Source organism: Periplaneta americana, chromosome 7 (assembly GCF_040183065.1).
Source record: "Periplaneta americana isolate PAMFEO1 chromosome 7, P.americana_PAMFEO1_priV1, whole genome shotgun sequence".
Lineage (NCBI taxonomy): Eukaryota > Metazoa > Arthropoda > Insecta > Blattodea > Blattidae > Periplaneta > Periplaneta americana.
The window spans coordinates 14,647,296-14,670,687 of record NC_091123.1 but is presented as its reverse complement, the minus strand read 5'-3'; the positions used below and the strand labels follow the sequence as shown (position 1 = coordinate 14,670,687).

At 35.5% G+C, this 23,392-nt stretch overlaps 1 long non-coding RNA gene across 1 annotated transcript; it reads right to left on the bottom strand.

Annotated features, from left to right (window-relative positions):
- Positions 1 to 1,012: 1,012 nt before the first annotated feature.
- LOC138702677 (uncharacterized) lies at positions 1,013 to 1,842 on the bottom strand. The gene is made up of 4 exons (XR_011332855.1): positions 1,720 to 1,842; positions 1,444 to 1,623; positions 1,168 to 1,347; positions 1,013 to 1,071 (listed from the first exon to the last, which is right to left on the bottom strand). It is a non-coding gene; the product is annotated as an uncharacterized lncRNA (long non-coding RNA).
- Between the last annotated feature and the right edge of the window lie 21,550 nt (positions 1,843 to 23,392).

Below are 23,392 nucleotides of genomic sequence, written 5' to 3'. Positions count from 1 at the left end.
CGAAACATCCAAAAACCTGTTGTCCGAAACAGGGAGGTGCGTGCCATGAAAATTAAACTAGACTCACTACCAGGTTCAGAAGTACAAGTACTAAGGGACAAATTCCAGAATGTGTTTGGGAAAAACGGTGGATATAAAAAAATGTGTAAAGTTGCTCAAGTATTGGAGGGTGTGCCTGTAGGTGAAATTGATGGTGTAGGTGTTTGTGACATTCCTCTCTTTAAGTATGCATGTCTCACGTCCTGTGATGTGGAAAGATCGTTTTCACAGTATGTCATCTTTCAGATATAATCGGCATGCATTTGTGATGGAGAATTTGGAGATGATCTTTGTTGTTCACTGCAATTCTCGGCCAACTACTAGCACTCAAGTGTGGTTGGTGAGTACCTAGTTACATTTTTTTTTCCAAGCTGAGGTATTTTTGTCATATTTAAAAAATATATATTTTTTTTTATTTTTAGCAAATATTTTCGTACTTTTTAGCACATAAAAAATAAATATATTTAAATTTTTTAGCACATAAAAATCCGCTCCCTAGTTACAACAAGGATTTCAGTAGTACACAGAAGTAAATTCTGGTAAGACACTGCAATACTTACAGCTTTGTTAGTTATGGTGCAGAACTCCATCAATTACAGCAATAGCATTGGATCGACATAACGCATCTGCACAGCGTTGGGCAGGTATTCTTCCTGCGGAGGTATTCTTCTTTCTTCTGCGGTGGTTTCTTCTTTCTTCTGCGGTGGTATTCTTCTGATTCTGCAGTTTTTCCTTAGAGGCTACAAAACAAAACGGGTGCAATGTAATTGACCAGTTACATCAAGAATTTCTGTAGTACACAGAAGTAAATTCTGGTAAGATACTGCAATACTCACAGCTTTGTTAGTTATGGTGCAGAACTCCATCAATTACAGTCACAGCATTGGGTCGACAAGTCGCATTTGCACAGCGTTGGGCAGGTATTCTTCCTGCGGAGGTATTCTTCTTTCTTCTGCGGTGGTTTTCTTCTGCGGTGGTTTCTTCTTTCTTCTGCGGTGGTATTCTTCTGATTCTGCAGTTTTTCCTTAGAGGCTACAAAACAAAACGGGTGCAATGTAATTGACCAGTTACATCAAGAATTTCTGTAGTACACAGAAGTAAATTCTGGTAAGATACTGCAATACTCACAGCTTTGTTAGTTATGGTGCAGAACTCCATCAATTACAGTCACAGCATTGGGTCGACAAGACGCATTTGCACAGCGTTGGGCAGGTATTCTTCCTGCGGAGGTATTCTTCTTTCTTCTGCGGTGGTTTCTTCTTTCTTCTGCGGTGGTATTCTTCTGATTCTGCAGTTTTTCCTTAGAGGCTACAAAACAAAACGGGTGCAATGTAATTGACCAGTTACATCAACAATTTCTGTAGTACACAGAAGTAAATTCTGGTAAGATACTGCAATACTCACAGCTTTGTTAGTTATGGTGCAGAACTCCATCAATTACAGTCACAGCATTGGGTCGACAAGACGCATTTGCACAGCGTTGGGCAGGTATTCTTCCTGCGGAGGTATTCTTCTTTCTTCTGCGGTGGTTTCTTCTTTCTTCTGCGGTGGTATTCTTCTGATTCTGCAGTTTTTCCTTAGAGGCTACAAAACAAAACGGGTGCAATGTAATTGACCAGTTACATCAAGAATTTCTGTAGTACACAGAAGTAAATTCTGGTAAGATACTGCAATACTCACAGCTTTGTTAGTTATGGTGCAGAACTCCATCAATTACAGTCACAGCATTGGGTCGACAAGACGCATTTGCACAGCGTTGGGCAGGTATTCTTCCTGCGGAGGTATTCTTCTTTCTTCTGCGGTGGTTTTCTTCTGCGGTGGTTTCTTCTTTCTTCTGCGGAGGTATTCTTCTGATTCTGCAGTTTTTCCTTAGAGGCTACAAAACAAAACGGGTGCAATGTAATTGACCAGCTACATCAAGAATTTCTGTAGTACACAGAAGTAAATTCTGGTAAGATACTGCAATACTCACAGCTTTGTTAGTTATGGTGCAGAACTCCATCAATTACAGTCACAGCATTGGATCGACAAGACGCATTTGCACAGCGTTGGGCAGGTATTCTTCCTGCGGAGGTATTCTTCTTTCTTATGCGGTGGTTTCTTCTTTCTTCTGCGGTGGTATTCTTCTGATTCTGCTTTTTTTCCTTAGAGGCTACAAAACAAAACGGGTGCAATGTAATTGACCAGTTACATCAACAATTTCTGTAGTACACAGAAGTAAATTCTGGTAAGATACTGCAATACTCACAGCTTTGTTAGTTATGGTGCAGAACTCCATCAATTACAGTCACAGCATTGGGTCGACAAGACGCATTTTCACAGCGTTGGGCAGGTATTCTTCCTGCGGAGGTATTCTTCTTTCTTCTGCGGTGGTTTCTTCTTTCTTCTGCGGTGGTATTCTTCTGATTCTGCAGTTTTTCCTTAGAGGCTACAAAACAAAACGGGTGCAATGTAATTGACCAGTTACATCAAGAATTTCTGTAGTACACAGAAGTAAATTCTGGTAAGATACTGCAATACTCACAGCTTTGTTAGTTATGGTGCAGAACTCCATCAATTACAGTCACAGCATTGGATCGACAAGACGCATTTGCACAGCGTTGGGCAGGTATTCTTCCTGCGGAGGTATTCTTCTTTCTTATGCGGTGGTTTCTTCTTTCTTCTGCGGTGGTATTCTTCTGATTCTGCAGTTTTTCCTTAGAGGCTACAAAACAAAACGGGTGCAATGTAATTGACCAGTTACATCAACAATTTCTGTAGTACACAGAAGTAAATTCTGGTAAGATACTGCAATACTCACAGCTTTGTTAGTTATGGTACAGAACTCCATCAATTACAGTCACAGCATTGGGTCGACAAGACGCATTTGCACAGCGTTGGGCAGGTATTCTTCCTGCGGAGGTATTCTTCTTTCTTCTGCGGTGGTTTCTTCTTTCTTCTGCGGTGGTATTCTTCTGATTCTGCAGTTTTTCCTTAGAGGCTACAAAACAAAACGGGTGCAATGTAATTGACCAGTTACACAAGAATTTCTGTAGTACACAGAAGTAAATTCTGGTAAGATACTGCAATACTCACAGCTTTGTTAGTTATGGTGCAGAACTCCATCAATTACAGTCACAGCATTGGGTCGACAAGACGCATTTGCACAGCGTTGGGCAGGTATTCTTCCTGTGGAGGTATTCTTCTTTCTTCTGCGGTGGTTTCTTCTCTCTTCTGCGGTGGTTTCTTCTTTCTTCTGCGGTGATATTCTTCTTTCTTCTAAAGAGGTATTTTTCTTTTTTCTGCGGAGCATCTGGGCCAGGCTGATGTTCAGGGACTTCTCTATAGCACTCGACACTGAAACTTCCAACTTGCATTTGTAGAGCTAGGCTTTAAGTCTGTATATATTTATTTACACTGCAAATGACCAAATACCCGCTGGCAGTAGTAACTTCGTATTACGGTATATTTATTAATATTATACTATGTTCTAATAGAACATATTCATGATTACTCTTATAAAATCTTTCAAACGTAATTTTTTCGCAGCTATCCAATTTTTTTAAAATTTTAACTCGTTTAATTTTCTATAATGAAAGATTTTTGTGTCATTATTACTCTTATATAATAATCAGTCTCACCTCGATTTCTCGAATCGCAACAGGACGAAAAAGAAAATAGTTCGATTTACAGAAATTTTTAGTTATTGAAATTTAATTGGAAAATTACAAAATAACATATTGTATGCCCTTCAAAGATTATCTGTACATACAGAAATATGTTTTACAAGATAAATACCATACTGCTGCAATTCCCCGGACATCAGGATGATGGTGGTGAGCTCCTCTTCATCTGCTTCACCTCCGACGCTGCAGCATCTTCCCCGGACATCACGGTGAGGAAAAATATACATACATACCTACATAATACATACATACCTACATAATACATACATACCTACATAATACATACATACCTACATAATACATACATACATATATATTATACATACATTCATACATACATATAATACACATACATACATCCTCTTCATCCTGTTCATCCCCTTCATCCTCTTTACCTCCGACACTGCAGCATCTTCCACAGTACAGTACTTATTATTCAGCAAGACAAACCAGTACTGAAAACTAAACTACGAGTACTATCGTCAAAGAGAATATCTGTCATCTCAGGCACTCCAGAATTCTAGATATTGGGATCAAAATTTTGCTTTTATATAACGAATTTACCTACATCCGTTCGAATTTTCTAGGTTCCGACCACATTGCGTGTACTTCACGTGTCAATAATAATCGATAAGTCGAACTCTGTTCTTTGCTTCCTATATTTGATTTTAAAATCATGATCGTTTCTATCATTATTATTAATTGTCATTATTGAGTGTAATTAGTTACCAATGCCACCGGGTATTTACCAATTTGCAGTGTGAATAAACACATACACAGATTACACCACACTTACACTACTTTACACCACACTTACACATTTACACCACACCACACTTACACCACACTCACACCACACCACACTTACACTACTTTTACACCACACTTACACCACACCACACCACACTTGCATCACACCACACTTACATCACACTCACACCACACCACACTTACACTACTTTTACACCACACTTACACCACACTCACACCACACTTACATCACACTCACACTACACCACACCACATTTACACAACACTTACACCACACCACACCACACCACATTTACACCATACATACATACATACATACATACATATATACATGAATTCTTTACATTTCAAACAAATTTCCCTCTGAAAATAAGACCATTTTCCAACTTTTTTCGTAAAAAAAACTTCAGTGGCGCTACAGAAAACCCCGTCCAGGTTGTATAAGGTCTCTGATTTAAGCCGTTCATTTTTGGTTAGGCAGCCTAAATATCTGTCCAGACATGTGGGAGGTATTTAATGGTTTCGCAGGCGGAATCAAGATAACGTACACTGACATCGTCACGTGAATGTTACGAATTTTATTTTTATATTAAACATGTGCAGTCGATCTGTTATGTTAATTGTTTGTTTTCTTTCGGCTTTCCAACGGTTCTCATAGTCGCGTATTTCATTGGATAATTTTTCATAGATTCATTTGCTCTTCTCATATTATTTCTTATTACGTAAGTTATCTGCAATCCCTCAAATTAATTTGTTTTTCTTTTTTTCCGTTGGGAATAAATAACGCACATAATAAGGAAGTACAAAATTTATGCATTTACTTAAATATATTTTGAGCATGTAATTTCTAGCAACACAACCATGAGAACGTCACAACCCAGGTTGATAATGAGGAACGTTGGATTGAGACTATGTTATACCGAAATATGAGATATATGAGATCAATAACAACCCGCATGGAGCTAGATCATGTCGACGTATACTGATTACCGGAATATTTTGTATTCAATATTAGTCTGTCGCTATCATTCACTTTTCTGTCATGAGTTTCAGAGTTTCGAACCGTGAATAATTACGAAGGCAGGTTTCAAATTTTTATAGGTACTGCTGTGGAACATTTTGGTTCATAATACGAGGGTGGATAGAAGAGTAACGCACAACAATTGGCAACGTATTTCATAGGTAAGCAAAACGAAATAATACACAAGTACGCTACAGATTTCACCTATTCTTCGACATTGGAATCAAGCCTCTCGACACATTTCTCATCGTGACACCATAAATTCAGGACACTTCGTTCACAAAACTCAGTTTTTTATGAACACGACTGATTTCACTTCTTAATCCGAACCGAAGCGTTGGCCTCCTATGAATTTCTTCATTGGTCCGATGTGATGAAAGACAGACGGTGCGGGATCTGGACTGAACCGAAGCGTTGGCCTCCTACGAATTTCTTCATTGGTCCGATGTGATGAAAGACAGACGGTGCGGGATCTGGACTGCAGGGTGGATGGCTGCCGTCTTAATGGCTCTGACACTGGGTGGTGTTGCAGCGGTCACTGGTCGGCCGGACTTCTTCGAAGAAACTGGAGATGTTGCTGTGATCCAATCAAGCGCCATACACCTTCAATATTTCCCTGTAGATTTCACTCGAATTCTTCGTTTTTCTTCAAAAGTAGACCCATTCCATCTTCACTCAGTAGTTACAGCTGTAAAGAAATTGTTGTGCGTTGCTTTCCGAGCCACCTCGTATGTTTCATCACTTACATATTTCGGTTTTGAAGTAGTGGTAACTAGAGCCTTCTAGAATCACTGCTATTGGACTACGATATCAAGAAAGAGTATGAAAAGAAAAAACTGTGATCGAACCCTTAAATGCAGTCGAACTATTTATAGAACGTATTACTGTAGCTGAGAGCCATTAACTATCTTCAGGGATCCGCGTATTGAAAATTAATGCTTCTTTGCTCAAAACAAACGCATTAATTATTAAACAAGTTTATATCGAATTATTACTGCAGCTGTTTTCAATCACTATTGAAACTATTCTTGTAAAGAACATGGGGTACGGTAGACTGATTCCCAGGGGCTTTTTTTTTTAATAGAACGCACTGAACTTCCAACTTGAATTCTTCTAATTTCCATGGCATACCGTAAGACAAAGAAAATGCTAAAGCTCGAGAAACTAATTGGAGATCGACACACTTTGGAAGCACTCGTATAAAGCTGCATTCATACTAGAAAGTTATGTTTTCCTTCGATCCTTTGCGGTTTCTCTTATTACATGAAGAGTACGTGTAATATACCATAAACAAATACCCGACCTACAGTGTTCTCATGGCTGGAGGGTTTTTAAAGTGCTCGTGTACCGATTGTAAGGTCCTGTAGTCGAGTTCTGCCTCAAGTTTACTTTTAAGTTTTGTTTAACAAAACACTTTAGCATCCCGATTACTGTCTTTTTTATATTTAAATCATTTGTGATACCAGTGAAAATAAATAACGAAGGAACAAATCCCAAGAAAAATAAATGGTCTTATATGAAAAAATAACAACAAAAAAATGTTCTCTTATACACTATGTGACCCGCCAGGCCGAATTACTCGCCTGAAATGACATCAGATGTCGGTAGTGTGTCCCAGACTTCTTGAATTTGAGCCCGCAAGGCATTCTTTATCCTCAGTTGATTCAATTTCTTTCTTTCTTCACCTCTAGCCGTACATTTCCAATGTGATTGGAATCGGGTGAGCAGGGAGCGAGTCCCCACATTTTCGTCAAAAAAAGGCTTCATTGTTGCGTGCTATAGAAAGCACCGTCCAGCTGATTCTGCTGTTCTACCTAAGGGGCAACAAAACAAATCCGGTGCATCGTACTTAGCCGGTTATAACAAATTTTCTACACTACAAAGAAGTAGAATTTTACCACAGTCTAGTATAGGCACCGTGCATGGGTCTCAAAATCGTACTGGTGGCGCCGCGCAGTGTCTCAATTCCTAATTAACTACAGGCTCGCAGTCATTCACTAGTCATGTGTGATATAGAAATTACGTGCGACTTTCTGCCGATAAAAAGTTGTAATATTAGTAAGAATGGGTTCATTGATTCATAGTGTTGTGCCCAAGGGCAGGTCTTTCACTGCAAACCCAGCAATCTCCAGTATTTAATTATTTTATAGACTCAGTGGAAAGTTCAGTACTGCTAGAGGAGTGTAAAAATGTAACTATAAAGTTCCTGAAATATCAGTGTAGTTGTTTGGCATTTAAATCAGATTTCAGACCATTGAATGAGGGTGAACAGTCTATTACGAAAACATTGATATATTTATATTTGACGTCATGAAGTGCGTAATATTTGTGTGTATAATGTCTCTATAAATGACGTATTTTAATGTGACTTAATTCTAAAAGTAGTCTTAATTACACTTCCTGAATAATGGGCTACTGCAAATTCTCTAAAACACAACGCATAATGAACAATATCATCAACATACTACCTCTGATTGAGGTTCTGGCTGATATGTACATCAGTTATCAGGCTGTACACCTCACTTGATAATATGTGTCAGAGGAAGAACAATGTTGTTTGTATGCATATGAAGTCTGACTAGTGTAATTTGTAGCTTACTTACTTACTTACTTACTTACAAATGGCTTTTAAGGAACCCGAAGGTTCATTGCCGCCCTCACATAAGCCCGCCAGCGGTCCCTATCCTGTGCAACATTAATCCAGTCTCTATCATCATACCCCACCTCCCTCAAATCCATTTTAATATTATCCTCCCATCTACGTCTCGGCCTCCCTAAAGGTCTTTTTCCCTCCGGTCTCCCAACTAACACTCTATATGCATTTCTGGATTCGCCCATACGTGCTACATGCCCTGCCCATCTCAAACGTCTGGATTTAATGTTCCTAATTATGTCAGGTGAAGAATACAATGCGTGCAGTTCTGTGTTGTGTAACTTTCTCCATTCTCCTGTAACTTCATCCCGCTTAGCCCCAAATATTTTCCTTAGCACCTTATTCTCAAACACCCTTAATCTCTGTTCCTCTCTCAGAGTGAGAGTCTAAGTTTCACAACCATACGGAACAACCGGTAATATAACTGTTTTATAAATTCTAACTTTCAGATTTTTGGACAGCAGACTGGATGATAAGAGCTTCTCAACCGAATAATAACACGCATTTCCCAATTTATTCTGCGTTTAATTTCCTCCCGAGTGTCATTTACATTTGTTACTGTTGCTCCAAGATATTTGAATTTTTCCACCTCTTCGAAGGATAAATCTCCAATTTTTATATTTCCATTTCGTACAATATTCTGGTCACGAGACATAATCATATACTTTGTCTTTTCGGGATTTACTTCCAAACCGATCGCTCTACTTGCTTCAAGTAAAATTTCCGTGTTTTCCCTAATCGTTTGTGTATTTTCTCCTAACATATTCACGTCATCCGCATAGACAAGAAGCTGATGTAACCCGTTCAATTCCAAACCCTGCCTGTTATCCTGAACTTTCCTAATGGCATATTCTAGCGCGAAGTTAAAAAGTAAAGGTGATAGTGCATCTCCTTGCTTTAGCCCGCAGTGAATTGGAAAAGCATCAGATAGAAACTGACCTATACGGACTCTGCTGTATGTTTCACTGAGACACATTTTAATTAATCGAACTAGTTTCTTTGGAATACCAAATTCAAAAAGAATATCATATAATACTTCCCTCTTAACCGAGTCATAAGCCTTTTTGAAATCTATGAATAACTGATGTACTGTACCCGTATACTCCCATTTCTTCTTCATTATCTGTCGAATACAAAAAATCTGATCAATAGTCGATCTATTACGCCGAAAACCGCACTGATGATTCCCAATAATTTCATCTACGTACGGAGTTAATATTCTCAAAAGAATATTGGACAACATTTTGTACGACGTCAACAAAAGTGATATTCCTCGAAAGTTACCACAGTTGGTTTTGTCCCCCTTTTTAAAAATAGGTACAATTATGGACTCCTTCCATTGTTCTGGTACAATTTCCTTTTCCCAAATAGCAAGTACAAGTTTATAAATTTCGCTATATAATGCACTCCCACCCTCTTGTATTAATTCTGCTGGAATTTGATCGATACCTGGAGGTACTTTTTCAGATTTTCTATCGCAATTTCGACTTCTGAAAGCGTGGGTTCGGGTATAAATGGCTCAGCAGTTTGTATTTCAATTTCGTCCCGATCATTTCTATTTGGCCTATGTAAATTTAGTAGTTGCGCATAATAGTTTTTCCATCTGTTTAGGATTGATGGAGAGTCTGCAAGCAAGTCACCATTCTCATCCTTGGCTGATATCCGTTCTTAAATTCCTTTATACCCTTATATAAATCTCGAATGTTTTTATTCTTATTATTTGTTTCTACCTCATTCAGTTTGTCCTTCAAGTAACCTCTCTTTTTATTCCTAAGTGTACGAGTTGCTTCCCGTCTTTCATTGAAATAATTATCTCTCTTCTCCTCAACTGGATCCTGTAAGAATTTCAATTTTGCCTGTTTTCTTCTTTCTACTACCATGCAACAATCTTTTTCTTAGTTTCATAATAACCTATGCTCTGCTCAGCTGCAATTTTGATACTATCTCTGATATTTTCCCACACGCTATTAACATCTAATTCTTTCTCAACTTCGTCGGAACTTTCTAAATTGGCAAACCTATTCGAAATTTCGACCTGATAATTTTGCTTAGCTTCCTCGTCCTTTAATTTCAAAATATTGAATTTAGTAATATTAAATTGTTGCTCTACTCGCTTGGCTACTGATAATCTTTCTCTTAATTCTCCAATCACCAAATAATGGTCAGAATTACAGTCTGCACCCCTGAAAGTTCGAATATCTACTATACTAGTATGTCTCCGTTTATCTATCAAGATGTGATCTATTTGGTTGTGTGTCAATCGTAATTTGCAGCTAGTCGGTGATATATGCAATGGAAGGGAAAAGGAACTGGCCACCATATCCCATGATATTCTGGCCTAGTTGCCTCATAAATGGTGCCTTGTTGGTATCACTTGTGAGGTTCACACTTCTCTTTGGACAGTTGAATAAACAACAAGATGAACATGCGGAAGCAGTTCAATTGATAGTTTGTGTAAAATGTTATACTGTATATTTTAAATTCGCTGAATGCACCTTTCAACATGAATTTCAACACTGGCAACGCTGTAAGTAGTTTCGACATCTTCAGCTGTTAATTTACCATCATGCAGATACGGTGGAGTAACAACAATGATCCCTTTATCGGAGAGGTTTGTTATTATTCCGGGAAAACCTGACTTCATCACCACCTTCTAATAAAGTCAATAATCCGCAATCAGTTGTTATGAATGTGTCACTCGATCTGCCTCGGTAGCATTTAGATTTGAAGGCCACCATCTGATCCACGTTGGGTGGCTGTTCCACTTCTGAACAATTAATTGTCACTCTACATTTTTCAATATTGCAGGCATTGTTTCCTGCTAGGCCAAAACCCAAAATTACAGTAACCATTGTGAATGTCAACAACATAAAGCGTCGCTAAAAATACATTATAATTATAATTGTACGATTAACTCCGAACATCACCCTCATAGCAGAATACGACAATCTAGTTTTCATTTTAATTGGAAAATATGAGTAAACGATTTTCTTTACTAATTTTACTCTTGGACAGAATTTTTCGAAAGCTTTCGATGTGAAATTCACTAATAAAAATGGCAAAAAGGATATGTATGGTCTACATCTTGGGCGTTTCGACTGTCTATGGTAGCTATTTTTGGGTTAAATGATAGAATTGGAAATATTTCTTATTATGATTCTACGGGTATGATTGTGTTTCAATTGGCAGCAATTTTAACAATATATTCCAAACCACAAATGTCACTCCCATTAAGTCTGGTAGTTGTCTCATATTTTATTGTAGAATAATTTCGGAAACCTTGCATTTCATTAAACATAGCCTATCATCTGTTCCTGAACGCTTGTCATAACATTTCTTATGTGACTTCAGTCCGGCATATAATGGAATAGACACTTGAGTAGACAATTCACACAATTCAATTGTGAAAGAAAAAAACAAAATCACTAAGGAGGGTTTCATTTACTTCTGCCTGTATGGCTACTTCATTTTTCGAAGTAACACTTGTTGAGCATTCGCCTTCCATAAAACTTAAATTTTCATCTTTTCTTCTTCTTTATGCTTCTCTTTCGTACCTTTCCGGAGCTAGTTGAGATGAGGCAGTCTTTTTCTTGTAATCTTTTATAGACATACTGCGAACGGTATGCTAGTTTTGGGGGTGTTCTGATCTCGTACTCAATAAAATGAATACCGCAAATTCTTGCTGCGGGTGTTGGTTTCCAATGTGAGCCATCAGCACTTGAAATCAAGAATTAAATATCGATATCAATACATTTAAATATAAGTATATTATTATTTATTGTTGCTAATATTGTACATAATATATATGTAAAGAGCTCAGTAATTATGTACTTTTTGAACTTTAAATGATAAATTCCTGTCGTTGTTAACTTAAGGGAAGAGGATGGTATTTTTTGGTGAAAAATGAGTAAATTTTCAAAAAACAATTTTTTTCCTTAAACTACTCTGTGATATGTGTAGAATACATTGTATAATATTTTGTGGGTATTTGTGCCCTTATCAGTTGTTGAGACGCCATTTTTAAACTTCTTGCGCTCTGGATTTTTAAATCACACCGCCCTTTTGTTTGTTGTTTCCGGAACTTCATTTTTTTTTCAAAACCATATTTTTCTTTAAAATACTCTGTGATGTGTGTGGAATAGATTGTATAACATTGTGTGGGTATCTGTGCCCTTATTGGATGTTGAGACGCCATTTTTCAAGTTCCTGCGCTCTGGATTATTAAATCACACCCCCTTTGATTGCTGTTTCTGAAACTTTACTTTTTTCGCTACATAGCCAGACAAAAATCGATATAATTTTTTGAACTATTAAAGATATATGAATGAAATTTAGAATACACATTCTCTAGACTACTAGGAAACTTTTCTCTGTAACGGAATTTCCCTAATTGATTTCATTTTAAAAATAAGTCTCTCTGTTTGCAAGAAAGAAAATAAAAAAAAATGTTATTAAATTTTAATTGTTTATTTTACAAATGTAGGAACTAATATCAAATTTCTGTTACAGACAGTTTGTAGAGCGTGCTTTTACAAATAAATTGTAACATAGTGTTTGAATTTATCTTTAAAAATGGCTTAGATATATCGAGTTTAGTAAAATCCTGCATTGGGTACATTTTTTTTTCTCAAATCTGCCTCCCAAATAATTTATTCAAAATATTTATATTTTGTTGAGTTGCTATAGCCATGAGCTCTCTCTACATACAAAAAATTAATATTTTACACCAAATAAGAAAAAAGTTTTAAAAATTACTATCCTCTCCCCTTAATGGTTATTTATAAACATAATACTGTATACATTCTATTTTTTATATCAGGCCTAGTATATAATAATACTATGATTACAAGCAGTGTAGCCTTATCTACTTTCGTCTGCGTACTGCATGGATCCACAATTAGAGTCGTTGCGCTTGAGTTTTCTGTTTTGGGAATGAATAAAAACAATATCGGTTGGTGTGTTCCTATAAGCATTACTACACTCAAGAACACAGCAATTTGCATTACCTTTCCGCTTTTTAGGATCACCCATATTTCTAATCATTTAACCTGAGATGTTAAGTATATTCTTATGCTTCAAGCACAACTCTATCGCTGCTGTCCCGCAGTTAGTAACAACAGTCGCCACCAGAGGAGCTTGCACGGTGCCTATATACAGTCGCGAAGCTCAATACGTAGTAAATATGCAAACACTAGATAGTTGCTCACCACTAGGATCGCTAATATCGCCTCATTACAGGCAATGCAATATAGTAGGCCTACCGTCACAGTCTATTGTTCATAGCACCCTCAATACTCAAGCTTCGTGACTGTATATAGTAGACTGTGATTTTACCGTCAGCGGCTAGCTATTTATTTGGCGTTTTTATGATTCCAGGCAGAGATTATATTTTTAAGTATATTTTTCTGTAAAGATGTTATAATTTTTTGTATGTACTTGCGGACAATGATAATTGATCATAAACCAGAGTATAGTATGGTATTAACACACTTTTTCATTGTGCGCCCAGAAATTTCCGCACGCGTCCCTTAATGATCGGGGTGGACCGTGTGGCTAAGTTCTTCTAGAACAAAAGAGATCGACTGGGGATCCTTTGAAAAATCCTACTATACAATAATTTCATCCAACAAACGATAGGCTATACCATAATAGTATTAAAAATCTTCTCTAAAATACGATAATTTTTTTAGATTATAATAAATAGTTTTTTTGGGCGTGTGTTGTCACTGATCACACAGACCTGTGACAAGAGCTGCACGAGCTTAATTAAAATTTAACTTAGGAAACAAACTGATAAAGACATTGACTGCCTGCATTTACATTTACACATTAAAAATGACGAGTAATTGAGGAAGCGGTTCCTTTGCGACGCGGTGCAGGTGTTAACTGATCTCTGCAAAGCAGTAATTGTTGTAATCTTTAACTCAGTTCGAATTTAGTATTTCTTGTGTGCGGTAACAAGAAACAATCAAAACATACTATATGCTTAGCTAGACGTTACCTAGACGGCGGTCGTGGTAGTTGGTAATATTTAAAATTCAGTCACGGCTCGTGGTTTTAAAATTGAGAAAGTCTCTAGACTGAAATGGCAAATTTTCAAGGTCTCCAGCATGAGAATTTTTTTATTTATTTCTATTTGTTTATTCGTGTATTTCCGTAACTGGGAATTTTTAACAATAAGTTATTATTATTATTATTATTATTATTATTATTATTATTATTATTATTTGAACTGGTAATGGAAATTACGGGAAAACGGCTGAACGGATTTTAATAAATGACCCCTCATTTTGAAGCGTGGAACCCAAAGTTTTTCAGAAAAATATCAGCTTTCAGTGAAATATCAATTTTCCTACATTATTTTCCTATTTTTCAAAATCCATCTGTCGTCAGTTTTGAGAAATATGGCTTTTCAGAATAAAACAAAACACAGACACACTACAATAAACAATAGCTATTACACGAAGGCCATGACCTGCAGGACTTCTGACACCTATTTAGAGTTCAAATTCAATTGGTTATTAAAATCTTCAACACTTACTAAAAATAATTCACAGGTCTGATTCTGCGTTGTGTAATATTCTGAGTACAGCTGTGTATTGGACATCAAAATCTACTAAATTTTAGGTGGTTTGATGACATTATTACCATTAAAAATGAAATATTATTATAGTTAATGCCATGATGCGACTATTTTTCATTAATTATACATATTAATGCTATATTGATGATATGAAAGTGAAACGTTTTGGGGTTATATAAGTAGAAGTAGAGAATATCTTAAATTAGATCTTCATTTCTATAATTTACTGAGTGGCGGCTTATAGTATATGTAACTACAAAACTTACGTAAGATAATAATATTGATATTAAAAATGAAATATTTTTATAGTTATTAATCAAGTGGGGTTGGGTCTTTTTCATATACTTAATTGCGGTGTGGTGTAGATATTTATATGCGTCATTCTCTTCAGTATTGGCTCGAGAGAACGCTCGAGGAAAGACCAAAAGGTATTACTTAATGATAAAATAAGAGGCCTAGAAAATTTTGTAGTCTCCCGATCATTTCAGCAATATCTCTTAGCAGGATAAAATTATTTTACCCTCTACATTTCAAGCTCTACATGTAGTATCTATACCAAGATGCTATGTCTATTGCTCGAAAACATAGCAAACCTGATATTTTTTAACTTTCACCTACAATCCACAATGGCTTGAAATAGCTATTTCTTTACTCCCACATGAAAAACCCACTGATCGTCCTGACTTGCGTTTTCGCGCTGAAAATAAAAAACTAAAGGTGGATAGGTTCAAGAAAAAGTATCTGGCATAAAAAAACATTCAGAGGGAGTATGTTTCATTATTACGGAAGCAAATAACTTTGAAAATGTCTGGTATTCGTCATTCAAAATACTGTAAGTCTGAAAAATTTTTATTTGAACGTCTAATGAACTTAGATCGCAGCGATTGCTGCACAAGCCACTATATAACGGGCACCTGACTTACGTACCTTCATTCATTTGCTTGTAGACGAAATCGGCCCTTCTCTCTTTCGATATATTACACACAATTCATTGTTCTCAAATAAACACTCGCAAAAGGTTCTCACAATCACAAGTTCACAACCACATAAAATACTGATACGCAAGCTAAAACTAATTTGCACGTTAGAAATTCCGTTGTGTTGTTTTCCCTCCCCTGACGGAGGTTTGAAAAACTTTCACTTTATGGGATACCAATTGTGTCAACGAATAACTAAAGGACTCCTTCATCTTATCATCGCAGTGTTATCCTAAAATGCCAATTAGGCCTATGACCTACCGTAAAATGAATGAGACAGCAAACACGTAACCTCAAGAATGGAGTGTCAGACATTGTTTCTTTTCTCTTCTCCAGGAGAGATTTTTAAAACTCAGAGCTAGAAAATGTTGGCAACGACTCAAGGCGTAGATCTCTACGCCTTAGCTGTACCCTTATTAGCCAGACTCCACCAGGAAAGTGGAAACCTCCCCGTCCTGTTTCTATTGTCCGGTAGGGAAAGTTTTAGGTTGAGCCTTTATTACCCATAACGGTTAAACTATAAAACGTCTTCGCTTATAACCTATCTCAAAAATATCTGTCGGTATACCAACAGTTCCAAATATATTGACCGTTATTAACGAACGAGCCGAGTAAAATTTCGATGTTTTTCCTCTATTGAAAATCTTTATTCTTCTATTAAACCAGTAGCAGCCGGTGATCGAAACCCTCGGTGAGGCCAGATGCAGCTAGTTTAAGTGCCTCCGATAGGAAATGTTTATTTATGATATTAATTATTATTGTTATTATATTATTAATATCATTATTACTGTATTATTATTATTATTATTATTATTATTATTATTATTATTATTATTATTATTATTATTATTTGCCTACTGTTGATGAAAAATAATAATTTCACTCACCAAATAAGCTGTTATGCTGTGAATTTCAGTGATTGTTTCAGTGTGATGAAGCAACCCACATTATATGTTGTAAATCCCCTTTCTTTCTTTTCTTTTCATTTTTTTCCCTTGACAGCAACGAACAAGGCCAACAGAGAAGTTTATTTTACACCACATTACCACTTAACCATTTATGTTGCCCATACCAGGATGCAATAGAAACTCGCGTTTTAAGATTATCTGTCAGAAAAATTGTCAGCGATGTCGTAGGTATCTCGGTAGACTCTCTCTTTATTTAAAACTTCCATTCTTTCAATATTATTTCTTCTCGAAAAAAGACACTCTAACAATGAATTAACTGCACCAGCATTATTTCTCGCATTTGTTTCTGTTTATATTTTCCCGAAATACATAACAACATTGGCCCAGATTCACTACTGTACTATGTATAACACCCTCGCTTAAGTCATAAACTAAGACATAAGGGGAGGGAACAGTGTGGGTCTCTACCTGCCAAAGAGCTGGAATTTGTGTTATTTTTGGCCTATTTAGAAAAACAAGTCACCATTGCTATTCCCACCCCACTCTACCCTTGAGGCCGGCCCATGGATGGGAGGAGTGAAACCTGACCAGGCCACGAGCGATTCTGGCCTCAGGAGAAAATTTTACTGCAAAAGAGGTCTATATACTCGTACATCACAAAGTTTTCAAATGCTTCTACAGCGATATATGCTTCATTCAAATAACTAATACATTATATAAAAACACAAAATTTGATTTCAGTTAAGCCAAGCGACTGAGGCCCATCCCGGGCCAGATCGATGGCATTTAAGTGTGCTTAAATGCGACAGGCTCATGTCAGTAGATTTACTGGCATGTAAAAGTAGCTAGACTCCACTAGGAAACCTCCCCGTCCTGTTTCTATTGTCCGGTAGGGAAAGTTTCAGGTTGAGCCTTTATTACATGTAACCTATCTCAAAAACATCTGTCGGTACCAACCGTTCCAAATATATTGACCGTTATTAACGAACGAGCGGAGTAAAATTTCGATGTTTCTCCTGTATTGAAAATCTTTATTCTACTATGAAACACAGATCCTGCTAATCCTCCATGCATAAATCTTTCAACCAACGTGATACCGTGGAAACCAAAGGATGAAGCTGTAAAATATCTTGGAGTCCACTTAGATCGCCGTCTATCATGGAAACATCACATCAACAACAAACTTAAATTGGCCTACTCAAGACTCGCTAAATTATATCCGCTCCTCAACAAGAAATCATCTCTAAAGCTACAAAATTGCATGCTACTTTACACATCTCTATTACGACCTCTACTGCTTTATGCCTGTCCTGTCTGGGGAGGGGCTGCAATAAGTGAAATTAAACACATCCAGTCATTTCAAAATAAAGTCCTACGAATTTCACTCAATTCTCCTTGGTTCGTCCGTAACAGCCAACTACACAGAGAAACTGGTATTGACACAATCAAACAGTTTATTCATTCACAAGCTAAGAAGTTCTATGACAACCTAGAAAATGTTCCAGGCGCCATCCACTCAGCGGCGTATACTAGTTAAAGGGTTTGGGCTACCGCTGACCCTATTATTACACAAAATATATCTAACAATTACTTTCATTTTAAGTACTATGGTAAAACTAATAATACAAAATTATTACATTATGTTATATTATAAACTTTTTCTTTTGTAATTTCCTTGGGCTACCGCCGGTAGCCCCGGTAGCCAGCAAAATACGCCATGATCCACTACTCTCTCGGAAGGAAGTCCACATTTCCCACCAGAATCAAGAGCCGACTTCCAATGAACCTCATATTATAATCAAAATTTAACTTCACACCAACCTATGTAAATAATTATTTATTAACAATTATTTTTGTTCATTGAGGAGCCCAATCTAGGCTGCCCTCAATTCAGTGTCATATATTGTATTTATATTTTTTAGAAATGATCTGTATAGCGCTAAATTCGCTGACCGATCAATAAATTGTTAAAAAAAAAACACACAAACAAATGTGAAGATTTTTGTAGGAGATTTTTATAGGGGCGGCTCCGCCTAAGAGCCTTTAACTACGAGCCGCTACTGTTAAAATTATATTTTTATAGCTTTTAGATTTCTTTACAAAACTATTGCCCAAAAAATAGCCTAGCAATATTTCCAGTAGCCCAAAATGTCACGAATAGCCCACTGTAAAAATCAATAGCTAAATAAAATTACAAGTACCCTAATGCGATACTTTCCCCCTAATCTGTTAATCATGAACAAACACGATTTTCTCGTATCGATGGCGACGTATGGTACGCTTTTTCCGCTTCCCCTCTCCCCGAACACGCGGTTTCTCATCATACGCAACATCCTGGAGGATATCATTAACAATGCACATTAGTGCAAATTAATTTAAAAAATGTAAAAACAATTAAAAACGGAGATATATCAATAAGAGTTACAGAAACAGTGACTGGGCTTCACTAACATCCCACTGTGCTGGGCTAAGTAGTGGTAATGCAACATTTCTTGTAACTTCGAGTTACATGACAAACAAAAATCTACATAATCTATATCCCTCGTCATCTATTCTAGGGTCAAGTATGATGCAAAAAAATCAATGTTTTCGTGTAATTTTTTCTGTCAAGGCATATACAAATTTGAAAAAAAAAAAAAAAATTAAGTCGTGTAGGCCTATTATGAAAGATCTGGAGTTAACTATATTTTTTTAAATAATGGATAAAATTAAAACAAAACCATGAGATGCTGTGATACACGTAGAGGGCTATTCTGATACAGTGCTTTAAATCTGGGCAAATTATACGGAGCAATGAAGTAGACTATTGCGATATACACAGATGCTTAAGGGGAGAGGATGGTATTTTTTAAACTTTTTTCCTATTTGGTGTAAATTATTAATTTTTTGTATGTAGAGAGCTCATAGCTGTGGAAACTCAACCAAATAAAAATATTTTGAAAAAAAAAAAAAATTGCTTGGGGGCAAAATTTGAAAAAAATATACCCAACGCACGATTGTACTAAAACCGATATATCTAAACTGTTTTTAAAGATAGATTCAAACAGTTTTTGCAATGAATTTGAAAATGTATGTTCTACAAACTGTCTGTAACAGAATTTTGATATTAGTCCCTACGTTTGTAAAATAAACAATTAAAATTTAGTAACAGTTTTCTGATTTCCTTTCTTGCAAACAAACGGACGTATTTTTTTTAAATGAAACAAATTAACAAAATTCTGTTACAGAGAAAAGTTTCCTAATAGTCTAAAGAATACGTGTTCTAAATTTCATGCATGTATCTTTAATAGTTCAGAAATTATATCCATTTTGTCTGGCAATGTAGCAAAAAAAAAAAAAAAAAATGAAGTTACTGGAAACCGATAAAAGCGAGCGTGTGATTTAAAAATCCATAGCGCAGGAAGTTTAAAAATAACGTCTCAACATTCGATAAGGGCACAAATACTCACAAAATGTTATGCAATGCATTCCACACATATCAAAGGGTATTTTAAAGAAAAATCTTTTTTTTGAAAATTTAATTTATCGGAAACAACAATAAAAGTGGGCGAATGATTTAAAAATCCATAATGCAGGAAGTTTAAAAATGGCGATCCACACATCACAGAGTATTTTAAAGACTATTTTTTTTTTTTGAAAATTTAGTCATTTTTCATCAAAAATACCATCCTATCCCCTTAATATATCACCTGTAAAAGTTAGGTTGAAATCACATTGAAATTAACTAACAAGGAGACTTTGATGTTAAGATTCGCGTCGGGAATATTTTGGGTGAAAGTATGGCCAAATCCATTAGACCCATGTCTCGGATTTTTTCCAGATAGGCCTGGGTTCAAGAGAAAAAAAAATTGGAAAATTACGAGCCAAACGACTGCAGCGTTGCTCTCGATTGCTGCAACACGAAAGAGCGTGGCAGCGTGGCTCAGGCGGTAGAGCGATTGACGCAAATGTAGACAGTGCTTGCAGTTTCGGTACACAGTGCTTGGAGTTTGGGTTCGAATCCTTCTTCCATAATTCTTTTTTTTTTAATACACATATTTGTAGCTTCCTACAATTATTGTAGGAAGCTACAAATATGTGTATTAAATATATATATTGCAATGCTTGCGAAAATTAATGGTTTAAAGTCAGAGTTTAAGCTAGAAAATAAATAACTGTCGCAAAAATGCACAAATAAAAAATTATATTGAACAAATTGCGAAATGATTGTGCAATTTTATAAACTATTGTGCAGAAAGATAAAATTAATGAAATATGCACAAACAAAAAGTTATGTAATTTGCTTCTTGGAGTTTTATTACTTTCAATCCATCTTATCACACTCTAGATATACTTATGTAAGTAAATCATTAGACTTATGTATGATTAGAATCAATTACTACTGAATTTACATCACATCAAAATACGTTATTTTATGGGCACTCTAAACATTGAAATTCTTTACTAGTAGGCCCTTCAAGATATATTCTTAGCAGAGTAGGCCTACCTACTAACTCTTTTTATTGAAAGACCGTTTCTAATTCCAGTTTTTACAAGATTCATGCAACTTAATCCTTGCTCACAATTTAGAGTATGCGATGGAATTATGTAGGCTAAATCAATTAGATGAAACTGTTCACTTAACTTACATGAATTGCACCAACTCTTTGAAATCAATTCCTGAACATCTATTGTTAAATACCTTTATGAACATTGCCCATGCCATCAAATATTTGTAAATTGTAAGTCGTTATTCGTAAAATTTTTCTAGCGAAAATCATTAATAATTGGTAAACTGATGGGTATTATGCAACATAAAATTACTAAATCGTGACTCGTAATTTGCAAAATTTTTCTAGTGATAATCGCTAATAATCAATAAACTAATGGGTATTATACGACAGAAATTATTAGTATTTTTAACTGTTAATTTGTAAACGTTTTCTAGTGAAAATCACTAATAATATTAATAAACAGATGGGCATTATGCTACATAAATATTAATAAATTGTAACTCGTAATTTGAAAAATTTTTCTCTCGAAAACAACTAATAATATTAATAAAATGATGGATATAATGCAACATGAAATATTAGTAAAGAGTAACCCGTAATTTGGACAATTTTTCTATAAAAAATCACTCATAATATTAGTAAAATGATTGGTATTATGAAACGTAAAATATTAGTAAACTCTTTCTAGCCAAAATCACTCATAACTTGGTAAACTGATGGGTATTATGCAACATAAAATATTAGTAAATCGTGACACGTAATTTGTAAAATTATTCTAGCGAAGTTCCCTACTAATATTAATAAATTGATGAGCATTATGCAACATAAAATATTAGTAAGTTGTAACTCATGAATTTTAAAATTTTCCTAGCAAAAATAACTAATAATATTAGTAAAATGATGGGTATTATGCTTTGCAACATAAAATATTAGTAAATTGTAAGTCGTAATTTGTAAAATTTTTCTAGCGAAAATCACTAATAATTGGTAAACTGATGGGTCTTATGCAAACATAAAATATTAGTAAGTCGTGACTCGAATTTTGCAAAATTTTTCTACCGAAAATCAGTAATCATTTGGCTACTGAACTGATGGGTATTATGCAATAGAAAATATTAGTAATTTGTAACTTATAATTTGTAAAATTTTTCCAGCGAAAATAAGTAATATTAATCAACTAATGGGTATTCTGCAACATAAAATATTAGTAAATTGTGACTCGTCATTTGTAAAGTTTTTATATCGAAAGTTAGTAATAATCCATGTATGGTGGGTCCCTATCACCACGGCATGTCGCGTCCTCAGGTTGCGGATAGAGGAGACGGCCTCCAGATATGGAGGGTAGCTGCGAATATATTGAATAAGCAGTCGTGGACAGCCGATAAGGGGTGGTCCTCCAGCTTGGGGGTTGGGCGAAGGGCTAACAACCCATCACCGTAAAAAACAGCTTGTTACGAATCCCTACAATAAGCCTCGGAATATGGAGGGGCTTATGTGAGGGCGGCAATGAACCTTCGGGTCCCTTAAAAGCCATTTGTAAGTAAGTAAGTAAGTCAGTAATAATATTAATAAAATGATGGGTATTATGCAACATAAAATATTAGTAAACAGTAACTCGTTATTTTCAAAATTTTCGCAGCAAAAATAACTGATAATATTAGTAAACTGAAGGGTATTATGCTATGCAACATAAAATACTAGTAAATCGTAAGTCGTAATGTTTAAAATGTTTCTAACGAAAATCAACTAATACCGTAATTGGTAAACTGATGGGTATTATGCAACATAAAATAAATCGTGATTCGTAATTTGCAAATTTTTTCTAGTGATAATCGCTAATAATTAATAAACTGATGGGTATTATACAACAGAAATTATTAGTATTTTTAACTCGTTATTTGTAAAATTTTTCTCTCGAAAACAACTAATAATATTAATATGCAACATGAAATATTAGTAAATTGTAACCCGTAATTTGCAAAATTTTTCTATCAAAAATCACTAGTGATATTAGTAAAATGATTGGTATTATGCAACATAAAATATTAGTAAAATTTTTCTAGCCAAAAATCACTCATAAATTGGTAAACGGATGGGTATTATGCAACATAAAATATTAGTAAATTGTGACACGTAATTTGTAAAATTATTCTAGCGAAGTTCCCTAATAATATTAATAAATTGATGAGCATTATGCAACATAAAATATTAGTAAACAGTAACTCGTAATTTTCAAAATTTCCCCAGCAAAAATAACTAATAATATTAGTAAACCGATGGGT